We start from the raw sequence: 22,678 nt of genomic DNA, 5'->3' as shown, positions 1-22,678 counted from the left end.
TGTATGGATGGATGGATGGATGGATGGATGATTGCTGGATGGATGGATGAATGAATTGATGGATGGATGGATGGATGGATGGATGGATGGATGGATGATGGATGGATGGATGGATGGATGAATTGATGGATGGATGATTTCTGGATGGATGGATGGATGAAGGCACACATTTGTCTGATGTACAATAAGGCTTAAATTAATCAGTGCTGCAATAATAGAGAGTTCTGCTGAAATTTATTTATAAAGGAAGTGATCATAAGCAGTATAAAAGTTGGACAAACTCCAAACAGATCTGTCCATCCATCTACTCTTCAGCTGCTCTGAACTTCCTTTAACAGTTTCTACTCCTCATCTCTCCCCTCCTCTTCCTCTCTCTCTTTGTTCGCCAGCTTTAATTAAACTTTAATTAATCCCACTCTCCACATTAATGAATATACTGTATGCATATATTAAAAAGCCCACGCTAATAACAGTGCTGCTGGAAAAACTGACAGACAGACCACCAGAGATTAAAGTCAGTATCTTTCTCGGATCTCGGATCTCAGATCGGATCGGATGGAGTAAAGCGGAGATGTTGTGAGATCAGGTGCTCTAGGTTACATGATGAAGCTCTTAATGCTTTGTAGATGTGGTGTTTTTCCTTGGCGGCCCGACTCGGAGGCTGGTGCGTGCTCTAAACGGGTCTGGATGTGGAAGCAAATAAACCCGGGACCACACCAGCAGGAGCTCCATTCACAGGAGGTGTTTAGTTTGGCCACCTGAAGGAAGCATGATTTACAATGGGTCAACATGGCCGTCCGGCCTGAGACGCAGCGCAGCCTTCACGCCGTGCCATCTGGGGTCACATGGGGATGTAATTCCTCTCTAATGAGCGGTACGAGCCCACTGCTCCCAGTCCAGCAAACACCACCTCAAAGCTCCACACACACACACACACACACACACGTAACCGCACACACCTTTCTGTGTGAACAGAGTGGCAATATTCATCCCGAATCCCATGGCTGTGTACTCTGTGTCCTGTCACACACTACACAAAAATTACTACACAATATACACAATTACCTACAGGAAAAAAAAACTACAATAACTCTATAGCACAGTCTGAGACTCAGGACCTCCTTCACTGATGAATTCTCCACTCTGATTGGTCAGAAGATGAGGATTAAGTTTCTCTAACAGCAGCTCTGGATGCAAGTCATAGGTTTATACACACACACAAACACACAGACAAAGACACAGACACACACATGCATATGCACACACACACACTGGCACAAACACACACACACACACACAGCAGACGTACATACAGCCATACATACACAAAAAGACACAGACACACACACACACAAACACACACACACAACACAGGCAAGACTGAAACACACACACACCCAAACAGACAGACAGACACACACACATCCATCCATGAACAGACAGAGAGAGAGAGAGATGCACACACACATACAGGCAGACATACATCCACACAGACACAAAAACAGACACACAGAGACACACACACACAACACAGGCAGATAGACAGACACAAGCACACGCACACACAAAAAGACAGACAGACAGACAGACACACAGGCAGCTACATAGGGACACATAGAGACAGAAAAACAGACACGCAGAGAGAGACACACACAAACACATACACAACACAGGCAGGCAGACACACACACACTTACACACATACAAGCAGGCACAGACATGGAGACACACATAATGCACACACACACACACACACAGCTAGAGGTATTGTAGAGCAATCTATCCACCCTCCAGCATTAGGAACCAGAGCTCTGGATTAAACTCGAGCACTAAATCCTCCTTCTCAACAACTCAGACACAACTACTGATCTAATCTAATCTAATCCAATCTAAAATCACATCCAATTACAAATATATAACTAAATATAACGGACTAACAAGCTACTGGTATTGTATTATAAATACAGATCAACAACCTGAATAAGTAAATGTAGTAAATAATCTTCTGTGAATAATCTCAATAAAATTCAGATCAGATAGAAGTGTATAAAAAAGTGCAGTTATAAAATAATAATAATAATAATTAATAATAGGATATTGTGTGTGTCTAACAGCGATCGCAGAAATATTTAAAACATGATCCAGGCTGCTTTTGCTCCATTTTCGTATTATATTTGTAAAGGCTATTAACTTTACGTAAGGGAAAATCTGAGATGCGGTATGGATTAGTGAAGCTGCGGTGTGGTGAGGAGAAAAAGGAAAAAGAAAAAGAAACGTAGAAAATAAAGATGATGGGTTTAAGACCTTAGTGTCTGGAGGTTTGCTTTGACAATTCGATTTCTAATATTTTTTACTTATTTTTCTTTGATAATTGTTTTTAACCATTATCCAGTTTCCATACATTGAACTTCTTCAATAAATTAAAATTAATCAAATTAAATTCTGATTAATTAAAGTTCAATTAAGTAAATAATAACTAAAAAACAATATTAATATTATTATTATTATTAATAATTAATAATAAATAATAATACTTTCTAAATCATGCAGATAAATTTATATTAATTTATAGATTTTGTGAAAAATCCTAATTAATGCAATTAAAGAATTTAAAGTGTAGTTATGTATCTACAGAAACCCAGAGAGAAAGTGGGTGGAGTCTGAGAAACAAAACGCCCCTTTAACGCTAATTAAATTTAATTTCCAGTGTAATAATAATCTAATATCAGCTCCGTGACTGTGTTATCTGTAAATCTGAGCTTTGAAGCTGCAGTTTTTTAGTTAAAAAGGACCTCAACATGGGTGTAGTGAGGTGTGAGTGTGTAAGTATCCGCTGTATCAAGGATTTAGGGAAGTTTCTGGTTCGCTGGCTGGCAACTTTTGATCTGCCTGGCCTTCTGACAAACATTCTCTACCTCACTAATCCACATTAATGGCTGGGTTAGATTCCATCTTTTCATCGTAACAGAGCGAGAGAGTGGGGGAAAGTGAGTAGTGGATGAATGAGGAGAGGTGAGGAGAGGTGATAGAGAGAGAGAGAGAGAGAGAGAGAGAGAGAGAGAGAGAGTGATAGAATGAGAAAGTCAGTGAAAGAACGAGTGAGAAAGAGAGAGAACATGAGAGCGAGAGCATTAGAGAGAAAGACAGGCAGAGAAATTGAGGGACAAGTGGAAAGAGAGCAACCCCCGAGCAGACAGACATATGGGGGGGGGCTGCTGTCTGTCCGAACATGAGAGAGAGAGAGAGAGAGAGAGAGAGAGAGAGAGAGAGAGACAGAAAGATAGAGAGACAGACAGAAAGGGGGACAGATCAGGGAGTGAGAGAGAGCTGCTGTTTGTCCAAACATTACATGAGAGAGAGAGAGAGAGAGAGAGAGCTGCTGTCTGTCCGAACATGAGAGAGAGAGAGAGAGAGAGAGAGAGAGACAGAAAGATAGAGAGACAGACAGAAAGGGGGACAGATCAGAGAGAGAGAGAGAGAGAGAGAGAGAGAGCTGCTGTTTGTCCGAACATTACATGAGAGAGAGAGAGAGAGAGAGAGAGAGAGAGAGAGAGTGAGAGAGAGAGACAGTGATAGAATGAGAAAGTCAGAGAAAGAAAGAGAGAGAACATAAGAGTGAGAGCAAGCGCAAGAGAGAGAAAGACAGGAAGAGAATGTAAGGGACCAGTTGAGAGAGAGAGAGAGAGAGAGACGCAAAATATAAAAATAACTCATCTCAGTCCGTGTCTGCGTGTGTTGAAGTCGGCATGTTTTGGTAAACTCGCTCACAATGAGGAGTAATCAGCCATGAAATGTGCCGAAGGCAAAAGCTTTAGGCCTTAGCGCTCTCTCTCTCCCTCACTCACACACACACTCACTCACACACACTCACTCACACACACACACACTCACACATACTCAAACAAACACACACTCACTCACACACACAAACACACACACACGTGAGAGCGAGACAGAGGAGAGAGAAGGAAAAAGCGAGAGAGAAAGATGGGATTAGGAATGTCAAGGGTACACGCATGGAAATAAGACGTGTAAAGCCACGATGAAGCTACTGCACGTTAGGAAAAATCTGGAAACCAGCAGCAGCAGCAGGACGTGAGCGAGAGGAAAAAAAACACACCGCTATACACAGACATGCCTGACTGCATCCAGTAGTCTGCCAGCTGACGGAAAAGACACATTTGAGGTTTATTTAGTAAAATCCTGACTTGGCACAGTGTGTGTTTGTGTGTGTTGTGGCCGTGAAGCTCCGCTGGGACGCTGTAATGAAATCTGTTAGAGTACAGCAGCAGACTGAGAGACTTCAGGAATCAAAGAGCCTTCTGCCTTCTGCCACTCACTCCAAACACGCTGCAGCTCTCTGACCACCATCTTGAATCTGTCCTGCTTCGGCTACTTACAGAAAGCTTCGCTACCTTTTTCCTTCCTTCCTTCTTCATTGTGTTTGTTATTAGTCTGGGATTATGTGTGGGACATGTCCCTTTATGTGAGCCGTTACTATAGAAACGATAACGCATTAGGACGAGCAAATTCATATAATGTTGTTTAGCTTTAATTCTCTAATATTGCATTTTTGTTTTTTTTATATCATTCATTATAAAATTCCCATCTCAGAATTTACAATGATTCAAAGAGAGAGAGAGAGAGAGAGAGAGAGCACAAATGTGTGTGTGAGAGAAACAGAGCCAGAGAGAGATGGCTGGGGGGGGGTTAGAGAGAGGGACAGGGAGTTGGGGAGGGAGAGAGAGAGAGAGAGAGAGAGAGAGAGAGAGAGATGCCGGGGGGTTGGGGGGGGGGTTAGAGAGAGGGACACGGAGTTGGAGAGAGAGGGAGAGAGAGAGAGAGAGAGAGAGAGAGAGATGGAGAGGGGGGCAGAGAGGGACAGAGAGAGAGAGAAAGAGAGAGAGAGACAGAACAGAGATTGAGAGAGTGGTAAACAAAAAGTGAGAGAAACAGGCAAAGAGAAGAGAGAGAGAGAGAGACCCATAAAAATGTACACACACACAATAGTGCTCACTGACCAATCAGATTAGAGAACTAAACTTTACTGTGTTCTTCTGAGGGCTTTAATACAAAATGCTACTCCAGAACACGGTGCTGTTAGTCCCGCAGTGACCGCAGTGACCGCAGGGTGAGAGGTGAGGTGTGAGACCGGGGGAGACGCCCTGCACCTGTTCATAAGGAGCCGTTAAACACAGAACCTCCTAAACCTACCCCTCCCTCTGAATGTCACCCTCTTCCCAGGACTCCCCTGACACTCGTCCCATCACCAGCACACTGCTAAATGACTCTATTGAAGTCCTGTTTGCTCAAGTGGGCCGGCCAATTATCTCACCGCACTCAGAGCTCCTAATGACACCAATTAAGGCTGCAGTGAGAGCCGGGGCAGCGGGGTCAGCCGCCTGTAGTGTGTGTGAGTGTTAGACTGAAATAGGGGCAGAGATGTGTGACTGCAGTGGGTGTACGGGGAAGGAGGCAGAGCTGGAAAGAGTGTGTGTGTGTGTGTGTGTGTGTGTGTGTGGGCAAGTTGGCTCAACGAGGATTTACTTGGCTATTATACCAGTCTATTACCGGCGCTCTGTTCATGCCCCCTCAATCTCCTTAGTTTATACTCTAACCCCGGCGCTCACTCACTGTGTGTAAATGTGCACAATGCTTTTGCCCCCCAGCTCAACCACCCCACCCACCTACCCCCCAACCCATCACACACGGCTCGGAGCTCCCACTGCGCCACAAAACCAGTAAATCTTAACAAAGCCACCCGGATTAGTAACGGCCGATATAACGGTTTATACCGCTCCGCCGCTGAATGCTTGATTCTGATTGGTCAGATGATGTGGATTCATTTTCTCTGAGAGCAGCTGTGACGGGTTTATATTAACGTGCACTAATGCATGCTAACACGCTATCGTTTCTATAGTAACAACTTCCAGAAGGACCTTTATGATATATACACTACACAGATTTACACACTGTTAGCATAGTGAAGTAAGGAAGGAGTCTCCAGTGTCAGAGCTGTCCGAGTCAGAGGAAACATGAGAGAGAGAGAGAGGAGGCAGGCAGGCAGGCAGGCAGATAGATAGATAGATAGATAGATAGATAGATAGATAGATAGATAGATAGATAGATAGATAGATAGATAGATAGACAAAAGGTGTTAGATAGATAGATAGATAGATAGATAGATAGATAGATAGATAGATAGATAGATAGATAGATAGATAGATAGATAGAGATAGATAGATACTAAAAAATTAATACAAAAATTACATAAATAGTTAGAGGAAGAGACAGATAAAAAAAGCGAGAGAGAGAGAGAGAGAGAGAGAGAGAGATACTAGATAGATAAATAGATAGAGTGATAGATAGAGGAGAATTATAAAGAAGCTAAGCTCTTATAGTGAAAACTGGCATGAAATTAAAGAGGAGATGTGGATATTTATTATTTTTGTGTCATAAAATCGAAATCATGTCTCTCTGTCTCTCTCTCTGTCTCTCTCTCTCTGTCTCTCTCTCTCTGTCTCTCTCTCTCTGTCTCTCTCTCTCTGTCTCTCCTTAAGGAAGTGTAAAATGAAGGCAGGTGTGTTTTTCTACACAGAACAGTGTAGCCTCACTATCCTGTGTTGTTTTTTTAAGTTCTCCACCTGCCATTAGAGCAGAAGTGTGTGCACACAGTCTCAGTCTCAGTCTCATATTAAAGTCATTGAGAGTTCATTAGCAGTGAAATAAAACTAATCAGGAACTGGAGATTTCCCATCCTAAACATCTGACTTCATCCTACAATGATTCTATAATGACTCTCTGTTTTATCCAACACTCTCTCCATCATTACAGACTCATGGGCTACTGGAGGGTCTGAATTGCGTGCATATGCACACACATTCACATGCATACACACATTCACATGCATACACACATGCACACACACACATACATACACACATGCACACACACGCATACACACATTCACATACACACACGCATATAAATACACACATTCACACACTCACGCACACACACATTCACATACACACACACGCATTCACGCGCATACACACACATTCAGACACACGCATATACACATTCATACATGCATACACACACACACACACACAGCTTTCACCAGTTTAATGAAAGATGTTTTTTAATCATCTAATGAACAGTTGTATTTTTTTTTACAGTGTGTTTGTCAGTGGGATTTTCCGTCTCATCTGTCAGTGAACTAGACGTAACTGACACCACCTCCAACATCCTGTCTCCTCATCTCGTCTCATTGAGGATTAAAACAGCAGGCATTAAACGGATAGTGCCTCTCTTTCTGCAATCTGATTGGCTGAGAAGTTTCGGGTCTAACGTTGCTTTTTAACAGTGGCTATATTCATGACGGAACATGTGCTTTCCTGAGTTACAGCTCAATTAAAACACCAAATCAAATGAAACTTCGGATACATGGTGCTTTTTCATCATCTGAGACTTCCTGTCACTGTTAGCACAGCTTTTATTCAAATAAACTTTCAGGAGCCAAGTCCAGACTAACACGGGGAAATCAGGAGCCGCTGTTCCTACACACCAGGCTAGTGCTTTCACTTCATTTACATTCTGACATGCAAAAAACGATGGAAAAGGGCATGCTGGGTAAGTGCCCTGAGCGTCTCGCCTCTATGATCTTTATGACATTTTTGTTATTGTGTTTATTTTAATGCTTGATAAACCTGTCCAGTGCTCTGACATCACTTAGAGTGAGCCAGTGAATATAAAACACACGCTCCTGCATGACAGGAAGTGACTTCTGGATATGATAGATTAAAATGCGTCAAAAATCAGCATGGCTTTAAGTTCTGTTATTTTTGGGATTGTGGAGAAAATAAAACATAAAAACTAAAATCACATTTTCCAACTCCATTATGAACACTAGTATACACTGACCAGGCATAACCTTATGACCACCTTCCTAATATTGTGTTGGCCCCCCCCCCGTTGCCAGAACAGCCTTCATGCACTGTGTATTCTGACCCCTTTCTATCAGAACCAGCATTAACTTCTTCAGCAATTTGAGCAACAGTAGCTCGTCTGTTGGATCGGATCACACGGGTCAGCCTTCACTCCCCATGTGCATCAATGAGCCTTGACCGTCCATGACCCTGTCACCGGTTCACCACCGTTCCTTCCTTGGACCACTTTTGATAGATACTGACCACTGCAGACCGGGAACACCCCACAAGAGCTGCAGTTTTGGAGATGCTCTGATCCAGTGGTCTAGCCATCACAATTCGTCCCTCATCAAACTCTATCAAATCCTTACACTTGTCCAGTTTTCCTGCTTCTAACACATCAACTTTGAGGACAAAATGTTCACCTGCTGCCTCTAATATATCCCACACACTAACAGGTGCCATGATGAGGAGATCATCAGTCTTATTCACGGCACCTCTCAGTGGTCATAATGTTATGCCTGATTGGTGTATAACGACGGTTGTATGTTAGGTCTCAGGTGAGTTTGTACATCTGTGGATATGAAATAAACACACACAAGGCCCGCTGCTCAAATCCACAAACCTTAAATACGTCTAGAAATCATGAATAAACTAATCTTCAATTCTATTTCTAAAATCTAAAACTATAATGGATTCAGAAATGACATTGATTCTGATATTCAGATATATTCAGCTGCTCAGAAGCTCCTGGTTACACCATTACACTTGGCTATATAGTGTACAGCTGTAAATGTTATCACACTCTCTGGTGTCACCTCGATGAAGATGAGGTTCCCTATAGATTCTTTCAAGGTTTCTTCCTCATGTTGCTGAGGAGGTTTTCCTCAGCACTGTCGCCTCTGGCTTGTTTACTGGAGCTAAATTTAGATTTAAATTCATTCATTTTTATCATTTTTTATTTTATACAGAATTTTTTTTTATTTTCCTGTAAAACTGCTTTGCAACAATGTCCATTGTTAAAAGAGTTAAATGTTAGTCTTTATTTATTTATTTATTTATTTATTTAATTTTATTTAATTTTATTCTTTTTTTAAGGGTATTGAGTTATCTTTGTGCTTATTTATGTATTATTATTTCATTTATTTATTTATTTATCCATCCATCCATTATAATGAAAAATTGATTTCTTGTCTTAACCTGTATGATCATGTTCAAAAATAAAAATTGTTGTTCAAAAATAAATAAATAATATTTAACTGGTCAGAAAATAACGAGTGTCCAGAACTGCTGCTCTGACAGTAGTGCAGCTACAAGTGGATGTGTACAACATATTAATAACAACTGTGTAATCATAGAAAGTGATGTTTTCTGCAGAGGAAACTTTTATTTAACATTTAGTCTCCAGTGTTAGTGCTTTGTAAATAGTATGAGGTAAAGCTTCTAGGTTTTCTGACATGGTGAAGGCTTATTAACTTCATAAAACATAGAGGGGGGGGGCAGAGGCTGGAGAGACTGGAGCGTTTATTTATAGCTGCTATAATGTAAGTGATAACAGGAACCGACTTGTTTCATGGACATTCCACACTAGTAAAAGTAACTATAAATGGATAAAATGTACGGAAAGTTCTCAAAGTGTTGTTATTGGAAGACGATCAACTTCAGGGTGGTAATAACTGGGCTTGACACCAGGCCATTGTTTTATTTCTTACACATTACGCCTGGCAGCGTCTCCACAGACTCTTCCATCAGACTCGTAACTGAAACAACAAGGCCGGTCCGTAAGTGTAAAACCTCCACTCTAGCGCTCGGTAATTTTCACACTTTTACGAGCGCTGTTTAATAGATTATTGCAATCTGCGCTCGGTTAAAGAGGAGCCGGGGAGCGAATATGCACATGCACATTAACAGCTGGCCAGAGGAGGCATTTACAGCTGTGTTTACTCTGGGCCAAAGCCACAGAACACTGACAACGCACCAGAGATGAGAGACACACAGAACATGTATATAATTATCCTGGTGGATATTCTCATGCACACCTCAACCACTGAAGAATGTGAAACCGCAGATGTGCCAATTTTCTCTTTACGTTGAGGAAGGGAGCAGAAACAGACCACTCAACATCTGAGCAGCTCACAGAACCCTTCACAATCAGGACGGGCTGCAGCTCGAGCGAATTTCTTGATTAGTGCTTGTATATTCTTCAAAATAAAGCCACGCCTTCGTAAAAAAGGGCTAGTCGAGGATTGTTGGGAAAGTTCGGGAGCAAAATATGTCTTTTCCTGTATTTTAAAACTTCTTCATAAAATGTTCTAGTTTTATAAAGGAAAGTAGAAGAAGGAGGTCATTAAAAAACACTTAGTTGTAGGATTCTAACATGTATGGTTTCAGCCTTCTAAAGGAACCTTCTACACATCCACTACACAGCCAAAGACCCTTTTAAGGATTAACCTCGTTTCCCTACAAGTTTCTGCACATTTTTGTTCTTCTCCTCATTCTCACTGAGGCCAACAAAAGGCTCCTTCAGGTGGAAAAGTTACATCTAATCAAAAGATTTTGGGCCTGGACTTTATATACATATTATATATATTATATACAAAATCATTTACTTTAGTGTGTAAACAAATTTTACACATCCACACATCATACATACACACACACACACACACAATAACTGTGTATATTACAATACACACACACACAATAACTGTGTATATTACAATACACACACACACTATAACTGTGTATATTACAATACACACACACACAATAACTGTGTATATTACAATACACACACACACAATAACTGTGTATATTACAATACACACACACTATATCTATATATATTATATAGCTGTGTATATTACAACACACAAACACAATATAATTGTGTAACTGTGATTATAACACACACACACAATATCTATCTATATATACTATATAGCTGTGTATATTACAACACACTAACATACACAGTATAATTGTGTAACTGTGATTATAACACACACACACACACAATATCTATCTATATACACTATACCTGTGTATATTACAATACACACACACACAATATCTATCTATATACACTATACCTGTGTATATTACAATACACACACACAATATCTATCTATATACACTATACCTGTGTATATTACAATACACACACACACACACAATATCTATCTATATACACTATACCTGTGTATATTACAATACACACACACACACAATATCTATCTATATACACTATACCTGTGTATATTACAATACACACACACACACAATATCTATCTATATACACTATACCTGTGTATATTACAATACACACACACACACAATATCTATCTATATACACTATACCTGTGTATATTACAATACACACACACACACACACAATATCTATCTATATACACTATACCTGTGTATATTACAATACACACACACACACAATATCTATCTATATACACTATACCTGTGTATATTACAATACACACACACACACAATATCTATCTATATACACTATACCTGTGTATATTACAATACACACACACACACAATATCTATCTATATACACTATACCTGTGTATATTACAACACACACACAATATCTATCTATATACACTATACCTGTGTGTAATACACACACACACACACACAATATCTATCTATATACACTATACCTGTGTATATTACAACACACACACAATATCTATCTATATACACTATACCTGTGTATATTACAATACACACACACACACACACAATATCTATCTATATACACTATACCTGTGTATATTACAACACACACACAATATCTATCTATATACACTATACCTGTGTGTAATACACACACACACACACACAATATCTATCTATATACACTATACCTGTGTATATTACAACACACACACAATATCTATCTATATACACTATACCTGTGTATATTACAATACACACACACACACACACAATATCTATCTATATACACTATACCTGTGTATATTACAACACACACACAATATCTATCTATATACACTATACCTGTGTGTATTACAATACACACACACACACACACAATATCTATCTATATACACTATACCTGTGTGTATTACAATACACACACACACACACACACACAATATCTATCTATATACACTATACCTGTGTGTATTACAATACACACACACACAATATCTATCTATATACACTATACCTGTGTATATTACAATACACACACACACACACAATATCTATCTATATACACTATACCTGTGTGTATTACAATACACACACACACACACACAGTATCTATCTATATACACTATACCTGTGTGTATTACAATACACACACACACACAATATCTATATACACTATACCTGTGTGTATTACAATACACACACACACACAGTATCTATCTATATACACTATACCTGTGTGTATTACAATACACACACACACACACACACAATATCTATCTATATACACTATACCTGTGTGTATTACAATACACACACACACACACAATATCTATCTATATACACTATACCTGTGTGTATTACAATACACACACACACACACAATATCTATCTATATACACTATACCTGTGTATATTACAATACACACACACACACACACACAATATCTATCTATATACACTATACCTGTGTATATTACAACACACACACAATATCTATCTATATACACTATACCTGTGTGTATTACAATACACACACACACACACACAATATCTATCTATATACACTATACCTGTGTGTATTACAATACACACACACACAATATCTATCTATATACACTATACCTGTGTGTATTACAATACACACACACACACACACAATATCTATCTATATACACTATACCTGTGTATATTACAATACACACACACACACACAATATCTATCTATATACACTATACCTGTGTGTATTACAATACACACACACACACAATATCTATCTATATACACTATACCTGTGTGTATTACAATACACACACACACACAATATCTATCTATATACACTATACCTGTGTGTATTACAATACACACACACACACACACACACAATATCTATCTATATACACTATACCTGTGTGTATTACAATACACACACACACAATATCTAACTATATACACTATACCTGTGTGTATTACAATACACACACACACACACACAGTATCTATCTATATACACTATACCTGTGTGTATTACAATACACACACACACAATATCTATCTATATACACTATACCTGTGTGTATTACAATACACACACACACAATATCTATCTATATACACTATACCTGTGTGTATTACAATACACACACACACAATATCTATCTATATACACTATACCTGTGTGTATTACAATACACACACACACACAATATCTATCTATATACACTATACCTGTGTGTATTACAATACACACACACACAATATCTATCTATATACACTATACCTGTGTGTATTACAATACACACACACACAATATCTATCTATATACACTATACCTGTGTGTATTACAATACACACACACACAATATCTATCTATATACACTATACCTGTGTGTATTACAATACACACACACACAATATCTATCTATATACACTATACCTGTGTATATTACAATACACACACACACACACAATATCTATCTATATACACTATACCTGTGTATATTACAATACACACACACACAATATCTATCTATATACACTATACCTGTGTATATTACAATACACACACACACACACAATATCTATCTATATACACTATACCTGTGTGTATTACAATACACACACACACACACAATATCTATCTATATACACTATACCTGTGTATATTACAACACACACACAATATCTATCTATATACACTATACCTGTGTGTATTACAATACACACACACACACACACACACAATATCTATCTATATACACTATACCTGTGTGTATTACAATACACACACACACAATATCTATCTATATACACTATACCTGTGTGTATTACAATACACACACACACACACACACACAATATCTATCTATATACACTATACCTGTGTGTATTACAATACACACACACACAATATCTATCTATATACACTATACCTGTGTGTATTACAATACACACACACACAATATCTATCTATATACACTATACCTGTGTGTATTACAATACACACACACACACACACAATATCTATCTATATACACTATACCTGTGTGTATTACAATACACACACACACAATATCTATCTATATACACTATACCTGTGTGTATTACAATACACACACACACACACAATATCTATCTATATACACTATACCTGTGTGTATTACAATACACACACACACAATATCTATCTATATACACTATACCTGTGTGTATTACAATACACACACACACACACACACACAATATCTATCTATATACACTATACCTGTGTGTATTACAATACACACACACACAATATCTATCTATATACACTATACCTGTGTGTATTACAATACACACACACACACAATATCTATCTATATACACTATACCTGTGTATTACAATACACACACACACACACAATATCTATCTATATACACTATACCTGTGTGTATTACAATACACACACACACACACACACACAATATCTATCTATATACACTATACCTGTGTGTATTACAATACACACACACACAATATCTATCTATATACACTATACCTGTGTGTATTACAATACACACACACACACACACACACACAATATCTATCTATATACACTATACCTGTGTGTATTACAATACACACACACACAATATCTATCTATATACACTATACCTGTGTGTATTACAATACACACACACACACAATATCTATCTATATACACTATACCTGTGTGTATTACAATACACACACACACACACACAATATCTATCTATATACACTATACCTGTGTGTATTACAATACACACACTACACACACACACAGTATCTATCTATATACACTATACCTGTGTGTATTACAATACACACACACAATATCTATCTATATACACTATACCTGTGTGTATTACAATACACACACACACATACACACAGTATCTATCTATATACACTATACCTGTGTGTATTACAATACACACACACACACAATATCTATATACACTATACCTGTGTGTATTACAACACACACACACAATATCTATATACACTATACCTGTGTGTATTACAACACACACACACACAGTATCTATCTATATAGCTGTGTATATTACAACACACACACACACAATATCTATATACACTATACCTGTGTGTATTACAACACACACACACACAGTATCTATCTATATAGCTGTGTATATTACAACACACTAACACACACAGTATAATTGTGTAACTGTGATAACACACACACAATATCTATCTATATACACTATATATGTGTATAATATAACACACACACACACAATAAGTCTATCTATATAAACTACATATGTATATATTACAACACGAACACACACACACTATATCGATCTAAACACACTATATACCTGTATGTATTAGATAATGCTTCAATACCATCACCATATAATACAGTATACTACACCACTCCATATTCCATCACAATATATTGGAGTACAGTCTGTTATACAGCGATTTTATCCAAATATATTGGAGTATAGTCCATTAAAATGAATTTTTGTCTGAATATATTACTCAGTACTGTAATTCTGTCAACACACTTGTACGTGATACTGCAATACCATCAAAAATACATAAGAGTACAGGACACTATATAGTGCACTTGAATGAAAGTAGTACATATACACACGGTCGAGTCAGTATATATACGTATATGTGTAGTTGTGTGTATACGAGCACAGCCTGATGTATAAATAGAGGTAATCAAGGTAATTGCAGACACCCACAGATGTGGACGAGTTAAAAAAAAAAAAAAAAAAACCCTTGACAGGACAGGAACAGGACATGTCTCAGCGATGCTAAGCGCTAACATACCACAGACTGCAACATTCCCTAATTACTGAACATACAGAGCATTACTCACACACGTGTTAAACGTCTTCAGCGTTGTACGGTGATAGGGGCTGGGGATCGGGTGTTCCACTCTGACGTGACGGCGTAGTGAATGAATGATGCAGCACTGATTAATGCGCACGTGAAACAGATGTTTCTGTGTCTGCGTCACTGTTACAGCAGCAACTGTGAGATTCTCGAACATCAGCCGGACATCCGTCATTAACTGTACATCTGTATGGCAAAATACACGTACACCTCTGAGATATCCCCACAATCACCGGTTCTCTTATTATTTACTCCACAAATAGACAATTAGACATTAAAAACGGCGAGAGCAAAATTATTGGCACCCTTTACAGGTTCATTTTTCTAGGTTATATAAACAGCACATCACAAGCAATAAATAACAAACTGTAAGATATTTTTTTCTACAATCACTTCTGAATATTACTGGCACCTCTGAAACCTCCCATGGAGGAAAATCGAGCTCTGAGACACTTCCTGTAATGTATAACAAGGTTAGAGACACTTCTTGGACCACTATAACGTTTATACAAGGCATTTTAAGCTCTATATATTCTTAGGTTTCACAGATATTACATAATAGGGAATGACTAAAAATATGTTGAGTTTATTTGTGTTGATTTGAAGGCACGGTTTATTTATATGTTAGCTTTTGTCCAAGTTTTAACCTTCTGGCTGAAGCAAGCAGGTCTAAAGTTTCCCTTTCCCTGTTGTTGAAGTCTGACAGTTTAAATCATTGTGTGTATTATATAGGCTTCAGGATATATTAGAATTTTTTTCTTCCTCAAACATTTCCACACGGATCAGGATGAATCTTTCGGGTCATTATATTTCTATAAGTCGTGGTCTCCTAAGTGAGAGAGGTCCATGTCTAAATTTAGTTGTTTTAAGTGGATAAGTGAAATGAATGCTGTACTTCCGTATAAATATTTATTCCATGCAACACGAAACTGATCATTCTGTGTATTTTTGTAAACAAAAACTTCCTGAAATATGTAGCCTGGTGTCTTGCTCACCCCTTAACCCACAGCGCCAAGTGTCTTACTTCTCATGTCTGACCCAGGAGTGTTCAGGCCCCAGGCTGCACCGTGTCTGTCAGTGGGAGAGACGACGGAGGCTTTTCTTCAGTCTGTAGAGCGGCTTAAGTTTAACACCGGGCATGGCAGTGCCCTCATCTGTCACTCTCCAGTGTTGTATAAAGGCCCATGAGCGAGAGCCTGATGGCTACAAAGGCACTCAGATGTATGGGGGTGGTGGTGTTAGTGTTGTACTCCTGCTGCTTATGTCTGTGAATTGAATCCATGCTTAGCAGCGTAAAGAGGAACCCCAGGCTGTGTGTGGTGTGGGGGTCTGCTTGAGGTTTTGTGGTTCACACATGGTTCACAGGGATTGAGCTTAGGCTCAATAATGAATCTTAAACGGCTGAACATGGGAACACACAGGGAGGACAAGGATGCACTGGCCTGGTTTTAAGAGGAGAAGAATGTGTGTGTGTGTGTGTGTGTGTGTGTGTGTGTTAGTTCACACACACCATAGGGAGGCAGGTCGACTTGTGTTGTGCAGGTGTGCTGTTGACGGTTTTATCTCCCGGAATCAGCTTTCGGAGAAGTTTCCAGAGCCAGACCAACGTCTGCAGCTCCTCATTCCTCTACACAGCTCAAACATTTCATTAAATGAATCGATGTCTTGATCAGCCTTCCCACGCATCACATTCCGCAGCCTCGGGAGACAAAAAAAATGACAGAGACAAACACAGAATGGGTGGAGGACAAAAAAAATAAATAGAGGGTCTCTAGTGTGCAAAACCTGTACGTTTATCAACAAGCTCTTACTCGCTCCATCCATCTAGTTTTCTCTCCAGTTAAGTGCTAGAAATATACCCACGAATGCAAATTATATTTCTGTCTGTATGCTGAAGCAGCTCTCATCATCATCATCATCATCATCTTTATCTCTTACACCATATCACATCTCAAATCAAATCAAAACACAGCTCGTTCAAACAAGACTGATTTCTAGACAGACACAAGTTGCAGGCTTTCAGCTGTCAGGTAGGAATGGAAAGCGGATCTGAAGGTCATTAGGAGCCCGGTCCTGCTGTCACACCACACATTCGAGGGATTGGAGAGAGGAGGAGGGGGTGAGAAGGGTGTCAAGGGGTGGCTGGATGAGTGAGTGGAATGCTAAAATCCTAAACGGCAGGATTCCTTCATAATCCTGTTTCGAACGCAGTCAGAAATCCTCTTGTGTACAGGTTTAGCACAAAAATCTTGAGTGTGGTGATGGCTACAGGGTAAAAAGTCTCAGTGTGCTCACACACTCACGGGCTACATTACACCCTGCAGACACACGTTTACAAAGAGACACGGAAAGGATGAAGACGACTCGACGAGCTTCTTCAAAAAAAAACCTGCCAGTGCTAAGAGCTCCAACACACACACACACGCTATCCGGAGTACATACATGAGCTCCAACACACACACACACACACGCTATCCGGAGTACATACATGAGCTCCAACACACACACACACACACACACGCTATCCGGAGTACATACATGAGCTCCAACACACACACACACGCTATCCGGAGTACATACATGAGACCAAACCAGCAGGATTAAAGACAGATCTCAGTCACATTACTTCAACACAAGGTCACTAATCTAACGCTAAAATGCATGGAAAGGTGAAACACTGGATGTTTTTCTATGCTCTGCTCTTTATAAAGAAAGAGGTGGAGCTTTTTACAATTCATTAAAAAAAAATGGGAATGCCAAGAGTATACGTTTTCTGACCACAGAGACTTCCAGTTCGCTCGGTATTTGGCATTTCTCCTCAGTGTTCGATTTAAGACGGCATGCAGACAGAAAGTTCTAGAAGACTTCAGAGAGCATCACAAAGTGCACAGTTTGAGACACAGCCTTTATGGAGCAACACCGTGTCTTGACATTTACACGAGTAAACAGTAACCCGAAAGCAGACAAGAGCATTAAGATTATTATAGATTCATAATAACATTGTGACAGGAGCTTGGAGAGATGCTCAAGAGTTGTGTAGTGAAGCCTACTGGTGAGAACAATGCAATATTTATACGGCTAAACATAAAAGCCTAAAGTTAATGTCACATTCCTTACCTAGGGTTATATATATATATATATATATATATATATATATATATATATATATATATATATATATATATATATATATATATATATATGTGTGTGTGTGTTTGTGTGTATAGAGAGAGAGAGACACACACAAACCTACTTATATGTAGAATATGTCCAACAAAATCTCTCTCTCTCTAATTTATATATATACACACATACATTGTGTATTTATATATATACACACACAAACCTATATATGTGGTGTCTGTGTGTGAAAGAGAAAGATATCTTATATATAGATACACAGATATTTAACACTTTGTGTACTACACTTAACATTTAGTATTAACATTTAGAGAGAGAGACAGAGAGAGAGACAGAGAGAGAGAGACACAGACAAAAACCTTATACTGTATGTAGAATATGTCCAACAAAATCTCTCTCTCTCTACATATACACACATATATGTTTTATATATATAAAAACACACACATACCTACATATATAAATAACTACATATTATATATAAAGAAAGAGAAATATCTTGTAGACAGACAGACATACAGACAGATATGTAACACTTTGTGTACTACACTTAACATTTAGAAATACGTTACTCAAGTTTCTAATGGAGCATGATGTTTCAAACAGACCAACTCTTTAAAAACACAAACTCAGAAGAGATAACGAACATTAACCTGAAACAGATGTTTTGACAAAATATCTTGCGTGATCTGCGAGTAGCTGAGTCTTAATTTGCTTTAGCATTTTGGCCTGAAACCCCTAGTCATACACCTGATTCTGAAACTTTGACTTAAATCAGGTGTGTTGAATTGAATTAGGAAACATGGGAAAAACTGAGAGAGAGAGAGAGAGAGAGAGAGAGAGAGAGAGATGACTAAAAAACACTTAACTTAGTTTAAGATAGAGGTTGTAGTGATTTGCTTCGCTTGTGAAATAGTACAGTTTACTTTGAGGCTTGTTTTTACTTTATATCACTGCATGTGATGCTTCATAACCACTAACTTCACCCTAAACTTTAAGGTCTCTACATATATATCAGTGCACACGTGGAAGTTTTATACATTTCATTTCAAAGTTTATATTATAGATCAATAAAGATGACAGGCTTATTTATATCTTACTCAAACTAGCTAAAAGTAGGCAAGCAGCACTGATGTGTTTTTTTCCACTCCAGAAATCAGGCTGTCATTTAACTCGGGTGGCTTCGATTAGAAATTAGTTCAAGAGAAGAAAATGCAGACCATCTGACACTGGAAGTCTGTTTCAAAGAAAACAGACGGATTTGCTTAAACCTGTAACCTAAATAGCATACATTTCTCAGAGTCGGACACGAAAATACTACGAGCCTGTACTGACTTTTCGGATGAGTTAAGAAATAAATTAAAATAGAATTCTACACTGAGGATAAAGTTTGCGTTTGCTGCTGAAATGTTCAGTGCAGCTCCATGATCTATAGCATAATCTGTAGGGATAGAGTTGAATTAGAAGGCGAAATAGATTATAAAAAAGAAGGGGGTAACAAAAAAACAAGTACACACAAGAAGGGGGTAGAAAAGAAGGGGGTAAAAAAACAAAAAAAACAAAAAGAGTTTGTGCTAAAATGTGTCCAGTATTGAGCGCGCACAATCACAATGCGAAACACTCTGAACACACACACACACAATTAAAAAAGTAAGTTAAGAGACATCCGAAGTGTATCTTACTTGTTTGTCGGCTCACAGCAGGAAGAGAAAGTGCGTCGTGGTTGTGCGCCGCTTTCCAAAACTTTCTCCAGAAATCTGCAAGCTGACCTACTGTGCACTTTTTTTTTCTTTACACAAAGTATTGTAGTGCAAATTATACTCCTGGAAAGATCTAAGTGGAACTTCTTTGCTGGGATCCGGGTTTTTTCGGGGCGCTTTTAGTTTTTGAGGAGCTGCAGTGAGGTAAACAGTGAGGTCGGTGCGCCAGCAGCAGGAGTTTGGTGTCGGTTGTCGGTGTTGGTCCTCAGCTCCGGCTCTGATCCTCTCTCCTCTCCACCTTCTGATTCAACACCACCACCACCACCACTACTGTAACGCAACAGGTGGAAACCAAACGTGTGTGAACTTTGAAGTGTTGTTGTGGTTCAAACACGAGGAGCGGCGCGTTCCCGAGAAATCAGATTCGCTCCAATACGAATAGAAGAAAAAGCCGCAAATAAACCCACAGAGATGATCTAATGGCCTTTCCAACTAGAAGCAACTGATCAAACCCACACACCAGCCTGTTTAATCTCCAGGCTATATATAAAAGTTCCCCCAAAGTTTCACTGCACCGCCGGAATAAATGCGCGTCCCCGCTTTCCAGCGCTAAGTGAAGGGAGTTAAGAGATTGAATGGGTTTGGGTTTGAGAGTTTGTGAATAGGCCTGCCCTCCTCTTCTCGCTCTCTTTCCAGGCCGCTTCCCCAACCGATCATTACTGCACTAAAGAGTGTGGCTGAATGCTACACACATCATGATGGTTGTGCGCACTCTTTTTGTACAGTACTATGCGGTTTGGGACGCGACCCGAGAGAGAGAGAGAGGAACGTCCTGAGAGACTTGTTTAATAGTGAAGCCAAAAGTGCTTCCCATGTGTCCCAACACTCGTAGCCTGCAGGACAGAGGCAGTGTAAGGACGTTGTAGGGGAACCTTTTGTGTGTTTTAACATGCCATAAACCTGAGATTATCCACACACGCGCGCGCACCTTTGTAAATGTATGATTTTAACTGGTTGATTTACTGCCAGGGAAGCTCTCAGGAAACACCTTTCATCCAGGAGCCAGGGTTTCTGTTGGTTTACTTCTTTGGCAGAATCCTTAATGTTTTTATTGTTTTATGTCACTTCATTTTTTTATTTCCCTGCTGTTTGGATTTAAATGATGTCATGGGCACAGCACTTTGACCAGCAAGTGATATGGAAATGCAGGTGACCTGAAAAGCACATGTAGAGATGGAGCTGGTGGTGCACTGTGGCAAGGGTAACGATGCCACATCACAGCTCCAGAGTTCCCAGTTCCATCCGGAGCTCAGGTTACTGTGCGTGGGGACTTTCACATGGGATTCTTGTGTACTTTGGGTTTCTTCCCAACTCTGCTCGGTGGCTTGAAACTGCCTGTTGGTGTAAATGAAAGCGTGAATGTGTGTAGGATGCTCTGAGATGGACCGGCTAGTTGTTTTCCCACTTCACACCCAGCGTTCCCAGGATGAGCAAGGGGGATAAAGGATAAAGGATAAAGCGCTTACTGAACAAATAAAGACATTCATCATGTTCGCAAGCAGAACTATTTTCGAAAGCTAGCTGCAATCATCCCACGAGCCCTCAAGGAACCAACTTTTTCCTAGGTGTGTACACACAGACCTAACCCTAACCTCTGTATCCCAGAGAAAACATTTTGGCTCTTAGTTTTCTCAAATAAAAGCTGCTTTATGAGGAGCGCCCCTGGAGAAACACTCCTTTAGTCACATCTCTGTGAGGCTGAACGTTAATGAGTAAAGCAGGAGGCGTCAGCGTCAGGTCTTGATA

The 22,678-nt window shown here is 39.2% G+C and overlaps 1 protein-coding gene across 2 annotated transcripts in view; it reads right to left on the bottom strand.

Annotated features, from left to right (window-relative positions):
* The window catches only part of wnt5b (wingless-type MMTV integration site family, member 5b), a 137,221-nt gene extending 115,711 nt beyond the window's left edge, over positions 1-21,510 (bottom strand). For both annotated transcript variants that reach the window (XM_058416815.1, XM_058416816.1), the window contains exon 1: positions 20,855-21,510. The gene's annotated coding sequence lies outside the window, so the exon portion shown is untranslated. The remainder of the gene's footprint in view (positions 1-20,854) is intronic.
* Between the last annotated feature and the right edge of the window lie 1,168 nt (positions 21,511-22,678).

The sequence above is a fragment of the Hemibagrus wyckioides genome, linkage group LG19, assembly GCF_019097595.1.
Source record: "Hemibagrus wyckioides isolate EC202008001 linkage group LG19, SWU_Hwy_1.0, whole genome shotgun sequence".
Lineage (NCBI taxonomy): Eukaryota > Metazoa > Chordata > Actinopteri > Siluriformes > Bagridae > Hemibagrus > Hemibagrus wyckioides.
The sequence above is the reverse complement of the archived record's forward strand: the minus strand, read 5'-3'. Positions and strand labels throughout refer to the sequence as shown.